This window comes from Thalassophryne amazonica, chromosome 1 (assembly GCF_902500255.1).
Source record: "Thalassophryne amazonica chromosome 1, fThaAma1.1, whole genome shotgun sequence".
Taxonomy (NCBI): Eukaryota; Metazoa; Chordata; class Actinopteri; order Batrachoidiformes; family Batrachoididae; genus Thalassophryne; species Thalassophryne amazonica.
The window spans coordinates 100,864,106-100,870,079 of NC_047103.1; the positions used below are offsets into that span (position 1 = coordinate 100,864,106).

Genomic DNA, 5,974 nt, shown 5'->3' on the forward strand with positions numbered 1-5,974 from the left:
GCTGCACCATGCTCTTCACAGCATGCCTCTCCTGCACATGCGTCCACTTCATCTTCTGCTGCTTGTTCACCAGCTCATTCCGAAGACACAAGTGGCGAGGACATGGTAGGTGCAATAATAATGGAATATTCAAAATTAAACCCAGGCAATGATATTTTTTCTTGCATTTGTGCACATCAAGCCTCCATGGTGGAAAAAAAAAATGTTTTTCTTATTCTAGACAATGCTTTGTATACTGTTTGTTGTAGGAAACTTTTCTTACTGTTGTACATCATCTCAAGCTTTATTTTGTGCCTAACCTAGTGTCTTTTAATTTCAGGTAACTTTGTGGCCAGGGGTGGCCATAACAGTTTGGCAAAAGAGATTACTAAATGCCAAAAAAAACAAATGTTAAAGAATACACAAACACCCTGCTGCGGATGATTCACACACCAGAATTACTACAGTCATCTTCCCTCACTGGGAAGAAAAGCAACGCTTTTAAAGATATGAGTGCCAAAAAGAAGCTGCCTGGTGTAGAGTTCGCAATTGGTAAGTTAACTGGCAGAACAATAACAATATTAATGCAATGCCTTACATATAACATATTTCCTCTATGAGAAGCACACGTCCAATAGAGGCGCATCTAGACCAAAAATTAAATTCTTTCGAAACAGAAACATTTTGACCATTAAAAAAAAAAAACATTATTTACATAAGCCCATGCGCTTCTAATAGAGGAAATACGGTAATGTTTTTCCCCTGCTTTGGGAACTGGTGGTATCATTTTTAAGTAATATTTCTTGGAGAATTATTTTTAAATAACCGTTTTAATTGCTGTTAAACCCTATGCTGGTTGGTTTTGTTTTATCTGTATGCTGCATCCACAATTCACAGATTTAATTAATTTATTTATTTATTTTTCATATGCAGATTATATCAAAGAACAGACCCGGTCTCCTGATGCTAAACCAGTCAAAACGGCCATCACTCACCTGTTGAACACGGAAAGCAAACGCTTACTGAAGAAGTGTGATACCACTGATTAAAGCCTTCCCCTAATGTTCAATATTTCATCCAATACAAAGTTAAATTGTCACTGTTTGTGTATTGTTTATTTGTGAAATAAATGTTATATTTAAATGTTTAATTGTTCCTATTATCCTTTGTATATTTTATGGCATAATGACTTGTAGGTTCTTATAGAGAGCCTATAGGTTAATCTATAGGTTACATAGAAATCCTATAGGCTATCGTATAAGCTCCTATAGGTTGATCTATAGGTTTAGATAGAAATCCTATAGGCTATCGTATAAGCTCCTATAGGTTGATCTATAGGTTCTGATAGAAATCCTATAGGTTATTGTATAGGTTCTTATAGGGGCCCTATAGGTTGTTCTATAGGTTTTGATAGAAATTCTATGGGTTGGTGTATAGGTTCTTATAGAATTCCTATAGGTTGGCCTATGGGTTCTTATGGGGGCCCTACGGGATCCAATAGAAATGCTATGGGTTGGCCTATAGGTTCCTATAGAGATCCTATGGGTTGGCCTATAGGTTCTTATAGCTGGCCCTATAGGACCGCCTATGGGATCCTATAGGTGAAACGTCCCAATTGCCTATAGGCACTTATATGTTTTTCTGTAGAAGCCTATAGGTTGCTCAATAGGCTTGTCTATGGAAATTCTATAGACTAGCCTATAGCAACCTATAGGCCATGCCTATAGAATTTCCTATAGATTTCCTATAGATTTGTTTTGTAAGGGGTGATTATCTGTTATTGTGCTGTGGTTTCGCAGCGGCAGTTCAAGTCGCTGTTGAACGTCTCAGCTGACCTGGATGCTTTTCTCTGCAACGCTCTGGAATCTGGCTTGTCAGAATAAAGGATTGAGCGTATTTATTCTCTATAAAAAATCAAAAATTCATCTTTCGTCGTCGTCTTTTTGGAAGCTTGGTTGAATCAGAATTCAATGCAAAAATAGCTGACTTTAGAAGAAAAATGTTCATGAAAGGAATTTGAAGTTTGAAGAAGAAAAAGGTTTTAATTTAAATATTCGACAAAGGAAGTTAAATGCGCCGGCGCATTTAACTTGACAAAGGTTGCAAAAGTTATCTGTCGGAAAAATAAAGTAAATTATTTTCGGTACGCCAAACAAGAATGAGTCTTAAGTAGCACATGGCTTTAGACAAAGGGTCATAAATCTTTTTCTACTGACGGCTAGGCGCGTCTTTAGACTCAAGGAAACGTGGAGAGAGAAGAGTGAAGAGTGTAAGAGTAAGAGCCAAAAGCGTAAGAGAGAGGAGCGTAAGAGTAAGAGGACGAATTCCCGGGTGCGAGCTCTTTTAAAGGTTTAATAAGTTCCACCCCCAAGAATTCTGGGTAACGTAGTTTCTGGAGTTTCCTTTGTCTAGTTTTATATATATAAATCAGCGTGGTTCCAACATTCCTGTTGTGTGGGCCGCCGAAGAGGAGGTACTGCTGGCCCACCACCAGAGGGCATCCTGCCTGTTGGTGGGTTTCAGGCACCAGAGGGCGCAGTGGCCTGGTTGGATCACCAGGGGCACCTGAGCTGTCAGCTGTCATCCATCACCTCATCACACCATTCCATAAAAGCCTGGGAGAGACACCATAACTGAACTCTTTGCAGTCATAACCTTGTCTATACTTGCAGCTTGAAGCTGGTTTTGTGGAAATTTGGAGGAGCTGGCGTTTCCAATCCTCATTTCCTAAGTATTACATTAGGCACTGCACGTACTCAGTTTTCCTGCTCTCTGGGAGTGGAGGATTTACCCTCAGGAAGGAACTGTGTTTTTGCTGACTGTTTGCTGGGTGTACACACACCCACCATTAACCTGTGTTTGTTCCTGCCAGCAGTACCGGATCTGACAGCTGGAGCGGTGGCCACCTGGGGATTCAGGACTTGGCGGCTCTGGTGTGTTGCAGGTCTCCGTTGGCGATGGAACTTCCTGGGTCCCGGCTCTTCTCTGGATAGGTGTCTCCTACCCTCGGGCCTGCCCACGCGTCACCGTTTTTGGATTGACAGTCTAAAGCATATTTGGTTATTTGTGCACTTTTGCAAAATAAATTGTATGTATTTGGGAAATCTATTGACCGTTCATTTACGCCCCCTGGCGTGGGTCTGTGCATTCACTCTCCCCAACAATTCCTCTTTGAAACCAAACCAAACAAAAGCACGTCCGTGTTGGAAGTCTCACAGGACATGTTGTGGCATGCCCAGCTGTTAGACAATTTCTCGGATACTCACTCGACTGAAAAGCCACCGAAAGCCATCTGAATCTTCCGAATGGTTTCCAACACGGAGGTGTTTTTTGTTGTGCGCCATGAGCGGCTCCGTCCCGATGCGCGAATTCCTCCGCACGTCTTTCATTACAAAATCTCCTGTAACAGTGGAATGTGCCACAAAAGTGCTGATGTCCACATTTTCTGTGATTTCTCTGGTAGTCACACGACGTCCTGGATCAACACAGCCTTCACTTTGGAAATGATCTGGTCGTTTCAGCCTGTCGATGGCTGCTCACAGCGGCGCGCTCTCCACCGCTGTGGGCTGTCTTTAATCCGGTTGTAATCCTCCTTAATCTGTGTGACGCCGATAGAATCTTCACCGAAAGCCATCTGAATTTTCTGAATGGTTTCCACCTCGCTGTCTCACACAGTTTCTGAAAAAATTTTCATGGAGCAAAGCGGCAGTCGCTTAGCCATTTCCCTGACAATGAAAATCCGACGAGGGGGCTGGACCAGTGCTCACTCAAAGCCTGCCCACAGGCGAATGATGCAATCGACAGGCGTGAAAAAACTCACGCATGCACACGAAGGTTCAAGCTTGGCTGATGCAAGCGCACATGATTCAAATCCATATAGTTTTTGAAAAAAATTAAAAGGTCTGAAACTTTTCTAACAGACCTCATACATATGCATGTAAACTGAACAGCCTGTTTTTTGTTCAGACTTCTGTTCATTCAAAGTAGATTAGATGTGATACAATTTATGATTACAGATTTCTGTATGTGTACGAGGTCTGTTAGAAAAGTATCGGACCTTTTTATTTTTTTCAAAAACCTGATGGATTTCAATCACGTGTGCTTGCATGAGCAAACCTTGAACCTTCATGCGCATGCGTGAACTTTTTCACGCCTGTCGATTGCATCATTTTCTGGTCAGCAGCCTTTGTGTGAGATGTGTGTCGTGCGCTTGCCGTTTTTTCATTCCAAGGAAAAAGACGGAACGACTGGAGCAGCGCCACATCAAATTTTGCCAGAAACTGGGCGACAGCCAGGTGGAAACCATTCGGATGATTCAGACGGCTTTCGGTGACGATCCTGTGGGCATCACACAGATTAAGGAGCAGTACAACCGGTTTAAAGATGTCCGCACAACAGTGGAGAGCAAGCCACGCTCCGGTCGGCCATCAACATGCTGAAATGACCAGATCATTTCCAAAGTGAATGCTGTGGTGATGCGGGACCGTCGTGTGACTATCCGAAAATTGCAGAAGAGGTGGACATCAGCACTTTTTCGGTACATTCCACTGTGACCGAAGATTTGGCCATGAAAAGAGTTGCGGTGAAAATCATGCCGATGGCTTCTGCACGAAGCTGCCAATGGCGGAGCAAAAGCGCCTTTGTGTTGAAGTCTCCCAGGACACGTTGTGACATGCCCACCTCTTCCACAATTTCTCAGATAGTCACACGACTGAAAAGTCACCGAAAGCCATCTGAATCATCCGAATGGTTTCCACCTGGCTTTCGCCCAGTTTCTGGCAAAATGTGATGCGGCGCTGCTCCAGTCGTTCCGTCTTTTTCCTTGGAATGAAAAAACGCCAAGCGCACGACACACATCTCACACAAAGGCTGCTGACCAGAATTTGATTTATAAATCAAAACCATAAGTCAAATCTGTTTTCCTTTTCAAGAGGTCTGCCTCATGGCTGGACCACTGTATGTGGTTAAGGGTAATGTTTTTGTTTTGTTTGTGGTAATCTGGTGACCATGCGCCTTCTGCTGGGGTAGAGTTTAGCTCAGATTCTCTCAGCTTTCTCACTACTGCAAAATATGTAACACACAGGAACCAACAGGGTTTATTACTTTTTTTTGCCAAACTATGTAAAAAACATTAGCAGTCTAAAAGTTATTACAACTAAATTTATCAGAAGCTAATTGGTTTGCTAATGTTTTTTAAAATTAGCTGAAAAGCTAATCTGCTAATAAAAAGTTAGCTTTGCTAATTAGCAGTTAGCAGATTAGCAGAACTGTGCCCAGCACTGTCATTACTGCATGATGCATTTTCTCATTAATGGGATCACTGAATGACATGAAATCGGGCAGGTATATGCATGTCCTCAGAGTTGCAGTGCTAAATTTGGTGACACTGTGCCACTAGATGGCACTGTAATGCACATTATCTTTACATTTCAATGGTACAAATTGCTCATAATTTCATGTAGATTTTCCTGAGAGTCCCACATGGTGCTGTTTTACTGTTTGGCTAAAGAGAATGATAAATTACCTCTTTAAAAATTGTTTCATATTTTAAAATTAATTTTAGAACAGCGTAAACAACTCAAAATGCACTATCATTCATCAGTGTACCAAATGCTGTCTAATTTTCCAGTTTGCAAATGCTGCCAAATTTCCCAGCTTGAACCAGGATACTGTTTATGGTGTGTAGAGAGCAGTACAAACTGTACGAGGTCTGTTAGAAAAGTATACAACCTTTTTATTTTTTTCAAAAACCTGATGGATTTGAATCACGTGTGCTTGCATGAGCCAACCTTGAACCTTCGTGCACATGCTTGAGTTTTTTCACGCCTGTCGATTGCGTCATTTGCTTGCAAGCAGCCTTTGTGTGAGGATGGGTGGAATCTCTCATTGTTTCTTTCTTTGCAAGGAAATGGCAGAACGACTGGAGCAGCGCGACTGCATCAAATTTTGCCAGAAACTGGGCAACAGCCAGGTGGAAACCATTCGGATTACTCAG

General features: G+C 42.1%; 1 long non-coding RNA gene across 1 annotated transcript; it reads left to right on the forward strand.

The window, feature by feature from the left end:
- On the forward strand, positions 1-1,466 carry LOC117520038. Its single transcript, XR_004563515.1, has 3 exons — positions 1-105; positions 320-531; positions 913-1,466. It is a non-coding gene; the product is annotated as an uncharacterized LOC117520038 (long non-coding RNA).
- The last annotated feature ends 4,508 nt before the right edge of the window (positions 1,467-5,974 follow it).